This window comes from Zosterops lateralis, assembly GCF_965231275.1.
Source record: "Zosterops lateralis genome assembly, chromosome: 12".
In the NCBI taxonomy this organism is placed as follows: Eukaryota; Metazoa; Chordata; class Aves; order Passeriformes; family Zosteropidae; genus Zosterops; species Zosterops lateralis.
In genome coordinates, this window is record NC_139772.1 from 7,721,816 (window position 1) to 7,743,614 (window position 21,799).

General features: G+C 39.3%; 1 long non-coding RNA gene across 1 annotated transcript; it reads right to left on the reverse strand.

Moving 5' to 3' along the window:
- Nucleotides 1-1,127: 1,127 nt before the first annotated feature.
- Nucleotides 1,128-21,756, reverse strand: LOC310914427. The gene is made up of 3 exons (XR_014591032.1): nt 21,673-21,756; nt 17,141-17,250; nt 1,128-1,399 (listed from the first exon to the last, which is right to left on the reverse strand). It is a non-coding gene; the product is annotated as an uncharacterized lncRNA (long non-coding RNA).
- Between the last annotated feature and the right edge of the window lie 43 nt (nt 21,757-21,799).

Here is a 21,799-nt window from a genome sequence, read left to right on the forward strand (position 1 = left end):
GCATGTCTTCAGCTTATCCTTCCTCTGCTAAGCCTCAAGAGTCAAAATTTTCTTTCTGAATCTTTTTATTTCTTCTTCAGTTTACTACTATGTACTTTCCTTTATGGTTCAAATTTTATCAGGGATTGAAAAAGAGCCCTAGATGGAAAAGATAATCATGTTGTCAGTATTCTTCTCTGTCCCAGTCCACTAATAATCACTGAACCCTGTTCTTCAAAATGATCCCACTGAAGTCAGGGGAACTGCCTCAGCCCCTCACTTCGTCTGTATTTACATGAGGGCTTTAAATACCCAACTGTGGAACTGAAGCCAAAAGACAATATTGTCCTTCTATGACAGTCTGGTATTTTTTACTATTCACTGACTCTCTTGTCCTTTTCATCCACAACAAGTTTTTCTTTTTGAGCTGCTTGGGTCCATTCTGGCTGTCTATTACCCAAGCAATGATTGTAAGGCCAAGTTTCCTCAGGCATGCAGCATGGGCTCATGCAAAATTACAATCCCATGGAAACCTCAATGCCACTTGGGATATTGAGAAGTCCACCAAGAAGTGCTATTCAAACCTAACATAAAGATGTTCCAGTGTAACATTTTAAATGTTATTAAGTTCTAAAGGGGCCATCTGGTCTAATCTCTTATATGAGATTTTTACTCAGTTACTTCTGCATCAACTCCCACAACTCCAGTTTGAGTAAAACACATCCTATTGAAATACTTCCAGTGTTAATCTGTAAATGGAAAATCCATCATCTCAGTGGCTTACACTAGTATTTATTACCCCACACATTTATTACCCCACTTCTCAATTGAACTTGTCAGGCTGTCACTGCCTCTCACTGACTTGTCCTTCCCTCCATGCAGGGATTTAGCAGCTCATGTTTTGGTCCCAGGGATGCTGGTACACCACTACCTGAATGAGCTGGACTCATCAAAGGTATGGGCAGTTCCCCCACTCAGAAATGGGACAGCCATTGCAGGCTTATTTTCCATCCTTGGCAAATCTCTTTACTGTGAAGGATTCATCAAAGTTCAGAATCAAGAACATCTCTGTTCTTCCTGAGCAGACCCAAATACACTCCTTTTTGGGACACTCTCATGGGGAAATGATGACTAGTTTAACACAGAGAGCACCTTCCCACACCTCTGAGGGATGGTTATAATTTTTGGGCAACCCACTTACTGGATCTCACATTTTCTGCCATGTAACCACAGTCAAATTTTGAAAAAAAGAAAAAAAAATGTAACTCACCTCTCTTTTTAAAAAACTTCCACCATGGACTAGTTTCACTGTTCTCATTCAATCAAACCACTCAGTGACTTGACGGATCTTTCTCATGAGTAAGCAAGAATAACGGTCTTCCATTTCTGGATGTGCTTTGCAATGGATCCTGTGCATTTCCTGTGAAAATCAAGATAAGTAACATACACAAATTCATCTTTAGTGAGCACAAAAATAGTCCCCCAGAGTGACAGCTATGGGGTTGTACCCAGTAAGTGCTGTATAACCCCTTCTGTAAGCGCAATAATGAGTAAAGAGCAGTCTCTTACTCCTTTCTTACTCTCTAGTGTGACAGGCCCTTAATTATGGCTATTACATTAATAATAGGTTCAGAGAAACCTACACGGCCAAGGCTGCATTCCCCTCTGGACATCAAAGACAGAATTAAAACCTTGCCTGGGAAAACTCAGTAACATCTGCTGATGTTCATCCCAACCAAGAAAGTGCTCTGTTCTAGACAGCAAGCACAAACCTCCAGCTCACTTCCTCCTACTCCAGGATGATAAAGCAGGCTGCAAAGATTGATACACCATTGAAAAGGGAAATATTTATGCCTGAAAACATTGAGAGAAAAGTCCACCTCTCATTAAGCTCTGAAAAACTACCTGGTAACTTACTCAGGCCTCTAGATCCTGCAGATTTCGCCCATCTTTAATAAGTCCTGACTGACAGTGTTTGTGACTCAATAATGCAAAAACAGTATCACAAATTGTGATTGTGTAACAGAAAATTAAACTAGAAACCCCCACTAGGGCCCTGTATCACAAGCATCTATCACTACTCCACAGCAGCAATATTTTAATACTGTAGGCATAGCATTTATGGGCACCCTTCAGATATAAACATGCTTCTACAGTCAGATGGGGAGGATGTCTACACAAGTCCCCAGTGAGGAACAACAGGGCAGAATCAAGATTCAGGTTTGCACCAAACAATGAATAATTCATAAACCCTCTACACCTAGGTATCATGTAATTCGTACATAGCAGTTACTAGAAAATTAATGTAACTGCCTCTCAAGAGAATTACTAGAAAACACCATTATCCTCTGCAGGTATGCACATGCAAGCTAAAGCTAAGTCAATGTAACAGGTGATGACACATCTTGTGATAAATTAAACTTGTTTCGAAATATGTAGCAACTTATTGATAGCCAGTATCTTACAACATTGCCTATGTGGAAAGCAATGCCTGGCAAATTATCAATTCTTACTAAAGTTTTGTGCTTCTAAGTATTAGTGTTGATGCTGCTCTTGATTTAGATTCAGCTAATTTTTGTCTAGACTCAGCACTGTGGTTCATCCATGTTTCTCAATTTCCCTGAGGATTTAGAAATACAAATTTTGACTTGATGAGCCTATTAAAAAATTTAAAAATGCATGTGCAGCACTGCCCTTGTCTGTCCATGAAAGTAAAACTGATTCAGGATGCTATAAAGGCACATATGTGTACCTAAAGCCCTGGCCCCACAATGAACACTGTGTTATCTACAAGCAAATTATGCTGTCCTAAAACAACCCTGTCAAGGTGCACTACCACACTCAAGTAAACCTGGATGTGCCAAAAAGGAAAAGAGTTTTTAGACAAACCACCTCTGTAAAGGTTAGTTTCTTCAGAATTTCACAGCCACATGGTGATTGTGCAAAAATAAGCAGAATCAAACAGCTGTCTGCAAAAACTTAAGACTGTTCCATACCTGTGTAATCATCACACTGCACACTACATTGTCAAGAGCTGCTGTAAGCAAAACAAATCTGTTATAACCTTAGCAGTAACATTTCTTTGTGAATGTTTGCCCTTCCAAATATCTTTTAACCAACACCATATCCCATACTCTGTAAGCCATGATCCTCAGCTGTGGGAGCTTAGCAGTTTGCCACTCATTTAGTCAGCTCTGGGCATTGCTAAATATCAGGTCTAATGTAATTCTGAGTTCAAAAAAATCTTCTGAAAAAGGACATTTAAACTATTTATGATCCTTTTTGCAGTTTAAATCCTGTATAATATTCTTGATGGAGCTGTTTGATTTCAAAAACCCACAGTTTAAACTAAGGTCTAAAAAACCCCCTCTGATTTGCCACAGAAATCAATCTTCTGCTGTCCAATTCCATTCTTAATGAAAGAGACAATTCAGAAACCTACAGGAACATGCTTTATTGATTCAGTCACTAAAGCCTGTGCCTATGTTCCCTCCAATAAACCTAACCACATAGTGCTTCTCATGCACTGAACTGCAGGGAAAGACGATGACCCCAGATCTGTTCTGCTGGAAGTCCAGTGAGACTAAACACACCCAATAAATGTAAACACAGCACACCACTGAGTTAATGGCAGATGTGTGTAGGAGACAAAGAGACTTATATTTTCTCATTATTATTCCTTCAGCTGAGCCTCTGCCTTCTTTGTAATTTATTTACCCTGGGCAGCTGCGCCCAGATGCATACCTGTTTCTTCATGGACATCATTGTTTTGCTCAATTTTTTAGACAGATTAAATAAAAGAGGAGGAGGCCAACCTACATCTGTGAGGTCACACAGTGACCTGTAATCTGCACTGCAGCAGGTGCCCAGATTCATTCAAGTTCAACAGCTAATTTGGCATAAACCTGGAGTATAGCTGCACTGCACTGGATATTTTATAAATATGTCTTTCAATAATCTTCCTCACTTCTTATGAAAGCAATAAGAAGCTGTAAGAAGAGCAGAGCCTATATTAGGTGAGCTTTCCTATTAAATTCCTCTAATGCATCTCAGCTGTGACCTGTAGTAATTTGAGTAATCTAATAAGGCTGAATGCCCTGTAAGAATCTGGAGTGATACACTGTCTACCTCCGTGACAGAAGCAAAAGAGAGCAGCAAGATACCAGGCATCCCCCAGCAGTCAGAACAAGAGTGAACTTAAAAAATAGGTGTTAGAAAATACAGGAAAACACGTTATCAAGAAAATATGCTTTGCACAGTCCTACTGGTACTTTCAAGCGTCACCAATTCAACATTCATTTCCAATTTGAAACATTGCATCTACTTGTCCTGCTTAAGGGAATATGCTACACTCAGATTTAGCATCAGGCTTTATGGTAACTACAGTTAATCCCATTATTCCAGTAGAAATACCTTGAAGTATGGCATTTTTTAGGTTCACCCAGGTTTTGCCAGAAATCCAAACAGTCTTTTGCCTTCTACCTTATGACACAATAGATTGTATGGAGCCCATTTCTGTTCTATCATTCTAATATTCCTCTCCCTTTACATATGCTTTTGAGAAGTGTGCACAGACACAGTCAAGAATAACACTCTTTACTGCAAAACTTATCTGTCACCTGTATTAGGACTTAGTGGCTTTAGTAGGATTCTCAGTGAAGAACAGTTTCAGAAAGCAGCCTCTGCTGTTAACTGGATAAGATAAATAAGGTAACAAACAATTTAGTGGCATATAGAGGAGTTAAAATATTTTGTTACACTCTTTAATATTTCCCCTAATTCTAAAATCAGCCAAAACTCCAGCATAAAAATCACTTTTCCTTTAGAATTGCCTCTCAGCAGGGTAGTGGGCACAAGTTATCGCTTTGTGCCATACTGTATGTTCAAAGCCATCAGCATTCAATGTGCTAAGAAGTGACACTGAATCCCACAATCAGAAATAAAAATGAAAGTTTCAAAAAGATTTCAGAATTTAGATGAATATAAATAGCTGCTTTGAAGATGGAAAGCATTTTACAGATTTAAATTTTGGTCTGTTTTGTACGGATAAACAGACAAAAATATGTTTTTAAAAGGAGCAATATGATTTTCAGTTTAACACTTTCCATAATTAGAGTGTAAGAAATACTAGGAGACACAGAAAGAATTATTTATATTCACTGTACAGAGAGTTTATGTTTTGCTTCTGCTTATTACTTGAGCTTCTGAAAAGCATCTCATTTTATAACCTTAACAACTATTAATGTAAGCCACAAGCTTTTTGCAAATGTACATTCGCACTATCACCTTTCCCAAGTATGAGGATTCAAAGAAATCAGGGCACTATCACTGTTTAGTCAAGAGACTCAGAGGTTTTATCAAAGGTTTTCTTTTCTTTTGAAAGACACAACTAATGTTGTCAAAGAATTCATACAAACTTCAAATTAAAAATGTTACAAAATGTGCTCTGAAAGGAAAAGTAATTGGAAGGATTCATACTCTAACAACACTGCTTGCTGTCACTTTGCTCTTAATGACTGAAGTGTTTTTAGAGTTTTCTGTGTTCTTCCTTAGTGCCATATAATTTGATTTCTAGATACCCTGAGAGCTCTGCGACAAACCTGCAGGGTGTTTCTAGGATGTAAAGGTCAGAGCTGAGGACAATGGGCATGGACTGTGCAGAAGACAGATCTTAGAATCTCTTGCTTCAAATCTGTCACTGACACAGAAACCAGGGTCAGTAAATCACAAAGAGAAGTCTCTTAAAGGAAAATCAAACATGGTGGCAACTTTCTAAGGAAAAATCAGCTTTGGTGGAGACCTTTTAAAGATGATAGTGTAACTGCCAGCAGAATCCAAGTGACATTCCTTAAAACAAAGGAAGACAGCTTTCCCAGAGTTCAACTGCATGGAAAGCAAACAAGCTTCCCAATTTCTTGAACAAAAATCATATACTGAGGGAAGCCCAAACCACGACTTGCACACTTGTCTCATGTGTAACACTTGAAATTTAGGGAAATCCTCCTCTGCTATATTCCTGATTCCTTCCCACCCTCCAAAGAAGTCTTTCCTCAGCCAGCTCCTTCCCTGCCCTCACACCAGCCTCTAGTTTTCTGACAAGGTATTGCTCTTTTGGGCTACACACCGTATGACCTTCCCCAAAACTGTTAAATTAGTGCCAGCCAATCTCTATCTTAGGGTTCCTAACAACTTTATTATCTTCTTTATTGTTTAATTAACATAATCACTTCTTAAGAACAACTGTAATACTAGTTAGTGAACAGGTGCTGTAACTAGTAAAAAGTCTATAAAGAGAAAGATCAATATCCCACCAGATGTATACAGAGGATGTACTTTTCAACATCACAAATTCCCTTCTGGGGACCTGAAAGTATTCTCTGCTGCTTCTGCATGATGTGCCTCAGTTTTAATTCACTTGTTATTCTTTGTTTAATCAAGTTCATCTGTAGTATAAATGTGAGCACCATTATGCTAATTTCTGCACTAGACATGCAAATATATAAACATTTGTGTGCCAAATTATTAAGGTTCTGTCTATAATGTTATGCCCCTATTTACTATCTATATTTTATGCCTTATGGATTTCTAAACATTTAAATTTATATCAATGCTGTCACATATCTGCAAGCAGAGACAGTTTTATGAGCACTAAAAAAGCTGCAACACACAGCCACTAAATACTAATGACATAAATGGTATCCACTAATGGTCCCTATTTTTATTACAATGCAAAACTTCAATACATTGCAATTACCATTGCTCTAAGGCTGAGCCATACACACTGTATAATGCCAACTTCCATCTCTATAGCATAAAATGACATTATTTGTTGTTCAGCCCTGTACTGCAGATGTTGACTGAATGCTCAAGTCAGCAGTTGGAGCTAAAATTCACTCTATTTACAAAGCCTTACTGTTAACTAATACTCTAAATTGTCAGATATGCCAATGCATTAGACATTTTTCAAAGCCTGCTGCACTAATAGCATGTAAGTGTAGCACATGTCTTCTTGTACCTGTCAACAGCCCAGGAACTTTGCAAAGGTAAATCATGTCAAAAAGGGGAATTATCTTCTTATGCTTCTGTGTTAAAAAAATCTTTAGTGAGCAGTTTTTCTAAAATACTGCAATACAAAAGTGCATTCAACAGAGCTTACTCTCTTGTAACTGGGTTTCTTTTTCACCTTTTTAATGTTAAATTTCAAATCCTTCATTCATAATTTCAAGTGTCTCCTTTTACTTCAGCTACCAAAGAGACTAAAGCTTCCTCTTAGAATTTTGAGACAGTGGAAATCTCAATGTTCATAAAACTGGATGAAAACAAGAGCGCTGCAAAATCTCTCCTAGATGAGTTGTGGGTGGAGGGGTTAATTTCATTTCATCAATGCATTTTGCTTGCCAGAAACTTTCACCAAAATAAAAGACAGCTAAGTTCATCTCTCAGACTTTCTCAAGCTGCTTCATCTCACATTAAACAAGTGCAAAAATTTCCCTCCCATTGACTTCAAGTATAACCTCCAGAAAGCTGAAAATTTTGTTTGAAACAGGAGACATTTTTCCTATTTCCATGCAGCTGGGAAGTCATTTACACAAGGAAAACACTGGAGACAAAGTAGGTGTCAGACTGGGTAGCATTTTACATGCATTTTCTGACACAAGGCAGACAACAGAAACGTGCACACAAAACATTTCCTTCCAAGGGCTGGCTAGTGTGAACAGCAAAATCAAAGAGACATTAGTGTAATTATTACAGAGTTACCAAATACTCCTTGTCCTTACAAACACAATCCAGTTATCACTCATAACTTTTAAACACAGAAAACCATTCCACCTGAAAGCAATACTTTAAATTTTCTCACTCAGCTTGCAAAATCTAAACTCACACAACTGACTAGAGAAGAACACTTTATGCATTTTATGATGTAAAATGCATAAAATAATTATTTCTAAATCTTAAAACTGGGAATTACTTATTTTTTTTTCTTCTTTCTTTCTCTGCCAAGAATCTTGAACATGGGCAAGTGCTCTCTAATGCAATCTGAATCCACTTCAGTGTCCTAATATTTTGACTAAATAGGCTTTATAAAAGATCCCAGTTAAATTCCTCTGTTGTACAATTGCAGCAATAAAATATTCCAACTGAAAATCAAATGGCAGTTTTAATTTCAGAATCCAGGATTTCTCAAAAGAACAAATTCATTACTTTAAACAGCTGTAGAAAAACACAGCTTTTCTAAATAGTAAAATATGCGATGCATTTTCTCAACCAGGCATTAAAATAAGAATTTTAACATAGTAACTCATTTTTGAAATTCAAAATGTTCAGGGGTGAGTAATTTTTAATCCTCTCTATGCATCTTAAAACTTGAAACAAACCGGACTGAGTTCACTGACACAAAAATACCAGAGTACGTGAAAAACATTTTTCTTTGATTATTTCTCCATTTTTCTTGAGGAAACTGTTAGGTAACTGCAACCAATTTTGAGGAGTATTTTGCAGCTTTTGAAATTCCATCTTTGACCAACTGCATTGTTCACTGTAATTCTTCTTGCTTAATGATCACATTGTAACAAAGGAGGAAGCAGCTCTTTATAACAAGATCTTGGATAAAATCTGAGGGTATCAACTTGAAAGAAAATGTTAACTGTGTTTCAGTTTGTAAGTGTAATGCCCCCCTAGAAAGGTAGCAATAGGTCGTGGGCTGGCTAATGGTGAAACAAACAAGTTCCTGACCCATTTTTTTGTGTGTGGTTTTGCTTTTTAGTGTGATTGGTTTGCTTGGTTTTCTTTAGTTTCATTCCCCCTTTATCTTCACAAATTTGCCCTCACAACTTTCAATGCAACAAAGCCCAATGTCATTCCCCTAACAGACCACACTTGATGAGGTGCCTAATTAAGAAAGCAGCTGCCCTAAAAACTCTGTAATATCAAGGAGAGAGAATGAGACACCTGCAGAGGCAGAGTCAGATGTCTCTACTGGAGAGCTCCCAAGCTCCTAACGCAGGTGTCTCAGGACAGCAGAGCTACATGGTCTGAAACCAGCCCATGACCCAGATAGGGAGCTCTGTTTCAGCCTACAATGTGCGCATTCCATGAGGGCACAGAGGGGGAACACAGGTAAGAGCACAGCTGCTGCCCACAATCAGACTGACAAAGCTCTCTGTGGATGTTACAGACATTCCCAGAGCAGTAGGGCCCGTGGGTTTCTGAACTCACAGACCTGGCAGCTGTCTCTGGGCATCTCTCCCACCCTGTTGCTCCAGTCTCTTCCAGAGTAAAACAGAACATAAGCTCTTGTGGAGCTTAGCTCTACCTGGGTACACACAGTGAAAACATCCCTCTTCACTGAAACAATAAAAATCCATGGAAAACAGAAAGAGGCTTTCCATCCACTTCTGTGGATGGTCAATTGAGCCCTAAAGTAAAAGACTCCTGGCCCTGTTCCCTGCTTGAAGCATTTGGCTGTAGTTTTGTTTTAAAATGTAAAGACACTATTTTAAAAAGCATTCTAGGAAGGATGGCTGCCTACATCTGCATTCCTTCCAAAGGAAATGGGGTATTTACACCCAAGGCAAAGGTGTTTCTTCTGATTATAACAATACAATGAAACAGCTATAATGCCTGGGAGCTTTAGACTTCTGCCTTGTAACCATGCAGATGAATAGCTTCAACCTTTGCAAGAAATTGCAGTATGAATGTCTGTTTTATTCCACAGTTGTGTCTGAGCAGACTATTAATAGAATACTGATAAATGCTACAATAGCTATTCTTTTTCCTCCCTTTTTGCTTTTATGCTATCGTCAATACCTATCCTTCCCCTGGTGCTGTCAGCTGATGCCTGTCTCATAACTCTTGGGGTAACAGCATTAGGTGAAAAAGAAATTAAGTTCAAATAAAACTGTCAGGTAGGATCAACATTATGAGATTATGGACTGAATTGTTTTCTGAAGAGGCACATATATGCAGCATTATACCACTAATGACCTACAAAGAACTTACATATTAAAATTTAATTACTATAATATTATTTAAGAGAAGGGGAAAGATACTAAATCTGAATTTGTTTCTATTTCTAGGAGCTCTGCAATTTTTAATGGCAAGTAATAACTACATCTTCTCTGTACATTTCCTAGGGACTGTGTATGTAGCACCACACACCACACCATGTTCACACAGAACAAAAAGGTGTTACCAAGTCCTGGTAAAATGTGCATGTGGCTGGTAGGACATTTACCCAGGCCTTTGCCAATCTGTGCCATTCTTGGGCACATGGCTGCATTTGTATAATTCTCTTGTTTGTGTTCACTCTTGTGTAAGAAATCTAAAAACATAGGGAGCAGCCACTGTTGGTCCTGTGAGTAAAAAGAAATCAGTGAGATGATGGAGAAGAACACACAACATAAAGACGACACAATAATTATGAAGAAACCAAAAAATTTGTCCTTGCAAAAACTTGCAAGCCATGCAGCTAAGAAATAAATGAGGATTTGATTATGATACCAGCAGCCTCAAATTATCAGTATAGCATGCAAATCAGTGAAGTTGGTTACCACATAACAGCAGTGGTATCTGTGCTAACATTGTGTCACATATTCTAGAACCACAGTCAGATCTTTCATCTGGACTGCAGCAGCTGCTATTGCTGTCAGAAGCAACCAGCTCCTGAACTGGGTCTTTCAAGGAAGCCAAATAATGAAGTGCCATGGAGAACAAATATATTTTTTGCTCCCTGAAGCAATGTCTTCAGTGAGTTAGAGGAAACAGCTCTGTCCCAGAGAAGCCTCTAAGGCTGTAACTGATGTTTCATCTGCTTTGAAAATTTGTGTTTTTCCAGAGTTCTCAAACTATTAAGATTGAAGCAAAAAGAACACAGGTAAAAGAAATTAAGAGAAATAAAAAAATCTATTTTTTCTCATAAGTGCCTAAATAAAGTTGAGAAGAATGAGAAACACCTAGATGTTTGTCCAGTCTGAACACAATCCAAGCCAGCAACAAAAGGCTCTAGCATATCCACAGTTAAAAGTAACAGTTCTACTGAGCAGTAAATATTTATCTTTTAAGATCATGGTGGCAAGTACTGTAGAAACATGCATGCACACATTTTAGGAATAGCTAACATTTGCTTATGGCTGGAAAGCCATTTTGGTGAAGACAAACAATCTTATAAAAATGCTTTAATAAAATCAACAAGAAAACGACAAATGTAGTATGTGTGAAGTGGGATACTCACAGAAAATAAATTATGTGGTTTTTTTCAGGAAAGCTGAGTCAGCTGTGGCTCTGATAGCTGGAAATTTGGACAACAGCAGATATCAGAGGAAATCCCAAGTATGTACTCACCAAAAGAAAACTGACTGAATTTCAGTGCACAAAGGAATACACTGAACCCTATAACTGTAGTAAAACACTACTATGAGACTGGAAAAAAAATTAACAATGCTAATGGCTGAATGCCAGTGAATGCAAAAAGTATAGAAAATTATAAAGATGCAGTAGTTATGGTGAAACAGAGATCAAAATAAGAAAGGAGGTCTAAGTACATGTGGGAAGGCAGGTAAAATGGACAGAGGGTACCTAAAACAGGGGCTGATGGTAAGGAGGGACTGGCAAGATGCAGAAGAAACAAAAAGAAGTTGAAACCTTTATCAAGAGACACATATTAGAGAAATTGTAAATATATCTTATTGTTTATAAAATGCAAGTGTTTCTTTTCAGCTGGGTTTTTTGTGTACTTATCTGCAGTTTTAGAGACTGTCAGTTTTGGAGATTACATCTCATGCATATTAGTCTTCTAACATATTGAAACTTTTTTTGACCTTTCCCGAATAATAAGTGGTATTTTTATGTAAATTAGTCTGCTTCAATCTTTGTTGTGATATCAAATATCTTAAATATTGGGCATGCTTCCCATAGCAGAACTATTTCAAAGAATGAATGAACTGAGAATAAATAAACATGGCTGGTAACTTTAATTATTTCCCCCAAACTGAATGTTTGAAAATTTGCAGTTTTCTCTTCCAGAAGCCAGAGAGGCAGCACTTTTCACATCTCATGGCCACTCCCATTGATATCTGCTCCAAGAAAAGTTGAAACGTTCAGTTCTGCTAAGTCAGGCTGACAGATTTCACAAGACACAATGGAACTCTCAGTGGAACTCTGAACTGAGGGTTCAGTGTCTGGGACCTGGTTGCTGTTCATACTCAGTCTTTCCAGCCTGTGTTTATAACCAACAGGCACCTGCTATAGCAAACCCTCACCTGGCATCTTCTTCACCTCTACCTTTCATATTTCCCTTAAAACTCAAATATCTGAGATGTCTAACGATGGGAATGGATCAGAATAGATTCACAGGTGTCTGCACAAGGAAGGTTAAGAGCTACAAATCTCTCCACACAGCTCTGCACTAAGCAGTAAAGAGCTGAATTAAATGCAATAGTAACACAGAGCTGAACTTTGAGATGCAGCCCCTCCAATTGCTCTGCCTTTCCTAGTAACAGAGGTACTGCTCAAAAACATAAAGCCCAACTAGCTGGTATAAACTAACTTTACATAAGCAGTTATGACCTAAACAAAGTTTGAACAGTACATAGCCTCTGGGTACTCTTTTGAGTACATTTTGAGTTTAAATTTAGATTTTTATTGCCCTTGGAATGCTGAAATAAACGTTCAGTCCCACCGGTGCAGCTCCAGGAAGAGACTATATTAAATTTCTCTGCTCATGAAGGTGTGTGCCTTCCTTCTATTCATTACCAGGCATGCAAGTCACATAATAAAGCTGAGCTGGTTTTATTCTTGTCCAATATGTACCTTATTATGCCTAACAGAATTCTGCGAGGGCAGTTCCCACTAGCAAGTGGTACCATGTAAGAGCTGAGCATCCCATCAGGGCTCTCTGGAGTTGAACACACAGATCTGACACACCCAAGGTCTGCCAGGGAATGGTCACACAGCTTGGTCTTTACTCCTCTAGCCCTCTACTATCTTCTAGATATCTTCAATTTCCCTGTTTCTGCAGAACAACATCTAGAACTAATTCAAACCAAACCAATCAGCTTACTAAGATGACATTGTGGAAACACAACAGCAAAATTAAACATCTGAGGTTTCAAAAGACAAACCTGGATGGTGCTATGTAAGTTGGAAGTTAGGCAGATTCCTATAACCTGAAAATAGTATTTGGGGCAAGATGATGGCAACCATGCTTATGAGAAATAAACTAAACGTGGTGTGTCTTTTGATGCAATTTATCATTATTTTATTGATGTACTCCTATCAAAATCTCATTCAGTTCTGCTTTTCTTTCAAGCACAATGCCACAAGTTGTAGGTCCACATTAGTGGCAGAAAAAGTTCCATTTGTGGGAAACTTGACAGGTTATACCAATCTTTTCCTGGTAAAGAGCAGCTGTAGCTGGTATGAAATGCAGTGTTAAATGAAAGTGAAACATTTTATAATTATAGTTCTCCATTGAATTGTTTCCTTTTCAAAGTGGTATAAAAGGAAATATGGTTTTAACCATGTTCATTACAACAGAAGAGAAATTGTGATCTAACCTCTAAGAGTAAGTTTAAAGAGGAATCTGTCATTTTGATGGCTCATTTTTGAGATTTATATTTTGTGGGTTTTCAGTTATTTACAGACAGAGAGGAAGTTTGAGGAGAAAGCTGAGAGACTGTTTGTGTATTTTTAAACACTGTCTGAGCAATATAATCAAATTGTATTGTCAGTGCTTCTCTGATCCCCTTTACCCAGAGGAAAGTTTGTGGTTATTTCTTCTTTCTCCATACAACATAAACAAAAATTGCTTATCCTTCCCTTCCTCTTCAGCTCCTAACCTATTCACTTAAACTGGCATAGATGGGCTTCTCTTTTGCTGGTCTGGGGGAGTTTCTTCCATCTTTTGGTTGTTTTTTTTTGTTTTGTTTTTTTTTTTTTTTTTTTTTTTTTTAGATCTTTTTAAAGCTGTTGTTTTCCAAATAACCTGCTACTTGGGATTCTGGCCCTTCCTCCTCTTCTACAGTATTTTTAAATTTAATTTTATATCCTTTACAGGGATTTTGATTTTTTTTTTTAACCCCTGCTGCTGCCTTTCCTTTATGCTTTTACAGATATTGATAACATTATGAATTATATTATACTATGCAGAAATAAAGCTTGCTCGAATTGAAACTTCCTGCCATTTCCTTCCAGTTTCTGAGACTCCCTATGAATTTATTTTAAAATCCCCTTTAATCCTCCTGCTGGACTGATATTTCCTTTCAGAAAAGGAGAACACAGTTCCAGCCACAAGAAATGACATAGCATGAAGGCAATGAGGAAAAAAAAGTCCTGAGTCATGAAAGCAAAGAAGAAATACAAGTGAAACAGACTTGAGAGAGGACTAAAATCCACAAACTGGAAGGACAGAAAAGTAGGATGGAGCTCTAATTGAAAGGAATAGAGAACTAACTTTACATAAGAACTAGATAGATCAAGGAGGGAGAACTTGACTAAGGGAGAGCTGAACTAGCAGACACCTCTCACCTTTTAGCTCCTTTCATTATCCTCCCTCTCTCCCCAGGGAGAGCTGAGAGCCCTCCTGACAAACTTTTCCTGCTCACAGTCAATGCTGAAGCTCAAAAATGAAGCATCCAGGACAGGAGCTGCTCTCAGAGGGTCACACAAGCACTGCCAGGGGGTAGTGATGGACCTGCCCCTCCTTCCAAGGGTGGGATGAATATCTGGGCTCCAAGGAGCACAAGTCAGTTCTTCCCACAGCACCAAGAAAAGGGAAGATCTGTATCTAAGGATCTGTATCTGCAAGTTGATGTATTTTGTGAATAAGTGGGTGCCTTCTTTCCTGCTGCTCTGGATATCTGATTGCAGTGGAGCAAAGCCCAGTGCTAAGAGCAGCCCATCCAGCAGTGTCTGTCAGCAATGAGAGCACCAAACAGGCACAGACACAGCGACTGCACCCTGTGCCTGGCTGGCTGCACCTGGGCTGGCTCCCCTTGGCCCATTGCAGAGGCAATCTGGGGTTTTCTCTGCTCCTAAGGCTTCTTCCTGCTCCTAAACACTGCTTTGGAGAATCCGTGTTTACAGTAACTAAGCACTCTGCACACCTCAAAAGGAGGGCTGCAGTTAAATCAGAGCCCCTAGTTACTGATTCACTGCTGAATTTACCATTCTTGACCACTCTAGTGTGAGGCATCAGCACTTGAAACAGCAGCTGGGCCAACTCAAAAAGCTGAAAAGGGCATCATTTTCTTTAATTACTCCCACGGAATGCTGGAGTTTGAAAAACTTGATCTTTTAACATTCATCTTTCTGAATAGGATGTTAAAAAAGTAAATCCCTCTGAGCATCACAGCTATACTTTAAAGATGAGTCCAGCAATAAAAAAGATTTCATATGGATAACTGATACATTTTTCTACTAGGTGGAGAGAAAAAAAAAAAAAAAAAAAAAAAAAAGAGAGATACCCCAAGCTATGACAAGTTTGCTGTGTAGGTGATATATGGTAGTAATTGACATCCTAACAATAGGAGACTATAGAGATACCTTGAAATTATTTTCTTTTCTATTTCTTCCCTATCTGCTTTTCCTCCTCCATTTCTTCTGTAAGGCAGATCTACCAGCAAGACAATTTAATCTTCCAGGGATAAAGAAAGGCTTCCTTGTCTAAGAAAAATAAAAACTTCTACTGGTCAAGGACAGAAAGCCCAAGAGAAGGAATTATCTCCTGACAGTGAGCTATGTTTTTTTATCTCTAGAAACGGAAGCAGCAGTATTCTGGAAGAAATAACATTGATTTAGCTGGAATGTAAGGAAGACATCTTCTGCTTGATGTATGTAGCCTTCTGGACAAGGGTAGGACAATAGCTTGTATTCCCTGAACAAAATACCTCCCACTGTGTTTTCGCTAGCATTTAGTGAGAAGAATTTTATTCCCTTGTAACATTTAACTCTGAACTATGAGAAACTTCATGCTCAGTCATGAGCCTGGATGGATACTTATTTAATGAGCTACCAATAGGATAATTCTCCCAGGCTCTGTGTCCATGCATAACTGGGAGAGATAGTATGTCCCATCCAGTATGGATAATAAAGTAAACCACACCAGCCAAAGACACCAGTATAATTTACCTTCTTGGCAAACAGACAAAGAAATCAAACCTCAGCTACTGTATAACTTTATGATGTAGAGCAACTCTTTCCATGATTTTTGCTAGTGCACTTCACAACACAGCAGTATGCCAGTCAGGTTCAACAATATTTACTAAAGCAACAAACTTGCTCACTTGGGCTTATATGTAAACACAGAACAAGGCTCCACATCTGTCTTCACCAACACACTTTTGCCATCCACCTTAAAAGAAGCTGACTGTCGTTTGTGATTCCTTCTAAAGGAATGTTCCCCTTTTCAAAAGGCCACTTTTATCTGCTGGCTTAAATATAAAACAACTCTTGTACTTCTATTATCTAGCTGAAGGCATACAGAGCTGGCAAGCTTATGCTTAAGTGCTTTAACTTAAAAATCACAAAGCACGTTGCTGCTTTCAACTCTATGGACACACTTTTGACTTAAATGTTTTGCAAAATGGTAGGCTCCTCGACAGAGTAACTAGAGATATCAGTATCCATCTCCATCCTTTCCTGGGGAACCAGTCAGACATGTGGGGAGCCAATACTTCAGCCAGAATGAACATATTACTGGTTTCCAGCAGAGATCCTAATACTGAATATCAACAGGGTTCTTCTAAACAAGAAAAAAAATTAAGTTAGAAAAGGAAAAGCACAGCATGAACAACCTACAAAGATAGTGGAGAAAGCTGGAAAGGGCTACTCGAGGCAAGGATTATTTTAAGTTAATCTCAGAGATGACAGGAAGTCAATACACAAAGAGGCAGGCACAAACTGAGTTAGCACAGCCTCTCCTCCTGATGGGCAAGGCTGAAATATTCGGCCTTTTGAGAAGAAAGATCACTAAACCAGTTAAAACTGAAAAGCTGCACAACTCATGGAGGAAACTCAGCAAATGAGCAACAGCAACAGAAGGAATATACAAAAACCATCTCAAGATGTAAAGGGCTGTTGCACATTACTGATGTTGTGGACATAAACTGCTGTGGCAAAGGGTTGAAAACTCTGCTAGACTTGGTCACATGTGGCCAGGGCTTACCTTGCCTGCCCAGAAGTGCTTAGTGCCTCCTACTATGTAGCTTCGAGCTTGCAGAAAGGTTTCCATGCTGTACATCTGTAGAAAGGAGCTCTCACCATCCTCCTGTGCCCCTGAGAACAGACACGGGGTTAGTTCAACCTGGCCACAGTGTAACAGGAGGGAAATTTCCATAAACTGCCAAGGTAAAGGGCTGAGTGAAAAGCATCTGAGTCAGACAGGAGCTCACTCAGCTGCACAGTGTACAGCAGCCTTTGTGCAGAAACATTCATTAGACACCAGTGTAGGTACAGTAAGACAGAGACACAGGGTGATGTGATATGCTGTCACCATTAAGGCAGGATGTGACAGATACATTTGGAAAATATAAAATATATTCACACAGCTTCAAATTGAGAGAATACACATGAAGCCAAACCTGAATGAACAGCTCTGCCTTCTTTGGAATGTGCTGACATTGATAGCACTGCTCAGACCAGCTCCTAATTATATCAATTTATAAGCCATACCCCAATGTTGTATTTGCAACATCTTCAGCTTTGCTGAAAGCACAACACAGTATGGGAACATTAAAAACAATAAACTAAAATTACCATTCTGCAGTTAATTTCTGATTATACAGGACTCATCTTCCCAGCTGCTGAAGCATAACCAAGGGGATTTGGCTGCATTTCCATGTTCTGAGCATAAAGCAGTCATGACCAAACCTGTGGGTACTGACTGCTGGCCTAGAGAACTGCAGCTTCAGTTTGCCTGGTGTCAGGAGCCAACACTACCCTACACTATGACCATCTCAGCCACAAAGACACAAGAGAGTCAAAACCAAAAACTGTGTTTGTCCTTGATATTGTGTTCTCCACATTTTTTGTGAGCACTTCACTCATTTTGTTTGAAAAAAACTCCAGAATAGTTCAGCTATTTCCCTTCCCACACAGGACAAGTATTCAAATCTTCAGTACCATCTGAAAGACTGCTGGTAAACAGAGGAGAGGTGGCTTCTTCCTAAAACCATTGACAATTTCAAGAGAAAATAGTTACAGATACTATTTAAACAAATAGTTTACTTTATATATTACGTTTCAATGCTTTTGAATGGATTTTAGGTTTTTTCATCTTCAAAATATATTAATATTTTAAAGAGGGAAATTTGTCATGGGACTAAAACAGGTTATGTGCCTAAGATCCTAGACTGATATAAATTTACATGACAATCACCAGATAAAACTGGACCACTCAGTGACATTCCTGTTATTTAAAAACAAACAAACCAACCTATTCTAGGCATCTTTGGACAACATCTTATTGGACAATGGCATCATTTCACCACGTGTTTACCACTGAAACTATTGAATAGCTCAACAGTTATCCAGAAGACTTACATGATCTTGAAAACATGGCCAAAAGAATTCAATTGTGTTATGTAAGGCTCCATGAAAATATTGAAAAGAAATGTGAGAAGAAGAAATAGAAATATATTTCTTCAAAATTCTGGTCATCCAAATAATCCTTGTCTCGTGCAAGTGTATCTACTGCTTGCAACAATTCAGGAAATAGGACTGGGATGTATTTCTGTGACAGCAGTTTCCTGAATTCTGCCATAATATCCCACGGGCAGAATAAGTTGCAAGAATCTGCACTGCAACACAGCTATGCAAATTTATGTCAGCAGAAAAAACTCATTTAACGACCCACTGGAATTAAAACCATATCTTCAAAAGTGAGCCCTAGCATCTCTACTTTAAAAAATAAAGATCTGATCCTCCTCTTCCTACTATAGAGAGAAGCTGATTTTTCTCTCAATGTATTTGTTTCAAAGTCCTTTCTTGTCAATAAAGTCCTTCCACTATGCATATTAGGAAAATAAATATGACTTTCACAGGTCAAAATGCTAAACCTGTGCTTCAAGACATTGACATCTTAGTTCTGTACAGGAGAAAAAAAATTAATTCCAAGTTTAGTCAGAGCTGTGCAATGGCTCATGTACGCAATAAGCTAAATGCAAAGCTGGTAGGTTTACATATATTAATGGTGGTTAATTCCCAGCAGAGCTCTCAATTAGCTTAATCAAGCCACAGCAGGGACCTGGGAATATTGCAGGAAACTCAGTGAAGGTCTCTGCTCAATGCAGCACTGCAAGAGGCTGGCTACATGACAAAGTGCACAGCTACAGGAGTTAGAATTTCTGCTGTGGATATAATAACTGCTGAGCCTCATCTCACTCTTCTGGATAGAGCTGGTCCTGCCATTTCAAAGGAGGCGTTTCAAAACTGGAGGCTGCAATCGTCTGGGCTGTGTGAACAATTGAGCCTTTGGAAAGGCTCTTCGAAGACTAAAATAGTGAGATTAATCACTCAGAAGACAGCGAAGGAACAATAAAACTAGATTAAAAAGAGAGACATCAGAAGCCACTCTTTCCCCACACCTCAACAGACAGAACTGTAGAGAAATTCAGCTCTATTGTCAGCCAGGAAACACAAAACCAAAAGTAAAGAAATTATAAAAAACATTCAAAAGGGAATTATGAATCCATGCCAATCAATAATTTTAAAACACGATTCAATGTATGCTGAAAAATTTGAGGAGAATCAAAGTAGGAAGGATAACTGATCCATGAAATCTCTAGTCCTGTGGACCAGGTTTTAACAATTATAAGATCAGAAACAGTACCACATGCATGGCAAAGAACAAAACACTTCTTCATTCTTCCAGTGGAAATGGTACTTATCAGGTCAATAAATCTGGCAGTTTGACCAATATCCTGAAATTTTGATGGAAAGAACTGTAGAGTGAGCAACATGACATGTTCATAACTTTTTTTTTTTTTTTTTTTTTTTTTTTTTTTTTTTTTTTTTTTTTGTCTCAGCATTTTTATTTCATAACAGAAAGAAATATTGACCTGCTTTGGTGACAGCAACACCAAAACCAGCTGTCATGCAATTAGTGGCATGGGGATTTTATCAACAGAAAAGGTTCAGGACTGTGTTAATTTCCACTAAAATATTTATGTTTTTAAAGGGGTTGTTACTACTGGAAAAATTGGAAAACACTGTCAGTATAGAAGCAACTCAAGGAGGATGGCCCTGACTTGAATGACCCTGAAGCCCAAAACACTGAAAGCACATTAGAATTTATTAGCATGAAGTCCAACAATGCAGTGAGAATTTCCATTACAAGCTGGATGACTATTAACTGCAAACAAAGCAGGAGTCCTCCCGTGAACCTTTAGTCCTTGAACGAGTATTGTGTAGACAAAAAAAATAAACCCTGAAAATATAACTGCAGCTGAAGCACTGATAATTCACTGAACATACTGTATGCAACATAAATTACAAATGTGAATGACAATTATTCACATCTTTTGTCTTCATTTTGCTAAAACTCTTCCAACATTTCTTTCTTGGGTCTTTTTTCTTCTGATAGCTTAGCAGAATTTCAGCTAATTAGAGGGTCACCATCACCAAGAGTGCCATGAGCAGCATTCTGCATGAAGACTCACGACTAAGTCTGAGCCCATCTTTGTTAGTGATGTAGGCACAAGAGGCAGGAGACCCTTGGGTCTATTCCTCAAATCTACCTGCTCATGCAATGTTAGACCCATTCTCCAGTAGCTCTACAATTCTCTCCCAAAGAAAAACTTCACAAACTGAGTTTTTAGAATCCCAGATATGTCCTGAGTTCAGAACAACTGTTTCACTTTAGGAATCCCATACTGCAAGAATCCAAGTCCTACTGGTGAAATGGGACATGGCTCATGACCACATCTCCCCAGCTGTATAAAGCTGCAGAAAGGCAATGGCATTATCTTGTCCAACAAAAGGCTCAAAGTCATCATGGGTGAGAGCAAGAATACTCTGCACCCAGGTGTGCACAGCTGCTCACACTGGGATCAACACTGCATTTGACTTTGGACCACCAGAGTAGAGGAACCCCACTGCCCTGTATCCCAGGGATACACCACAGGAAGGAAGGAGGTACTAGTGGAAGGGAAGTGCACCTAGAGCAGGCATCACCACCTCCAGCCCAGACTGGATTTTCAGCAAGTGCTCCAAGGCACAGGGACTGATCACTGCCAGCCTTGCCCGAGCCCTCTTCTCACACACAGCTTGTTTCACTCTCCAAAAAACCACAGGGCCTCTTTTCTTCCTGGGCAAGCAACTCCAGAGGCCTTTTACCAGCTCTTAGCTGGCAGAACACACCACACTTCACCCACTGACCCGGTCTGAGGGGAAACTGAAACAGTTCCACAAATGTGTGCAGATTTCTGCACTACAGGGGTTTCCTCAGAACCTGAGTCTTCCTGCTCTCCCTCTGCACATCTCACTGGAGACACCTCTAACTAAACCCTGATCTCTGCTCTCCCGGGCCAACTCTCCTTTTTAGTGATAAGGACACACTCGGAGGTCACCCTCAGGAACACAGAGACCAGACGGAGTACACCAGCTGCTTCCAGCTTCCCCACGCCCAGCCCCCAGCACTCTCACATCCCCCTCCCCGTCTCCAACCCCGCGGTGTCCATCCCGCCCCGCTCCCCGTACCTGTTGCAGCGCGGCTGCAGCCGGGGCTCTCCGGCACTCTCCGGTCTCCGTCTCCAGCGGGCGGGCAGGACGCGGGCAGGGCTCTCGCTGCCGGGGGCGGCACTGCCGCTGCCAGAGCCGGGCGGGC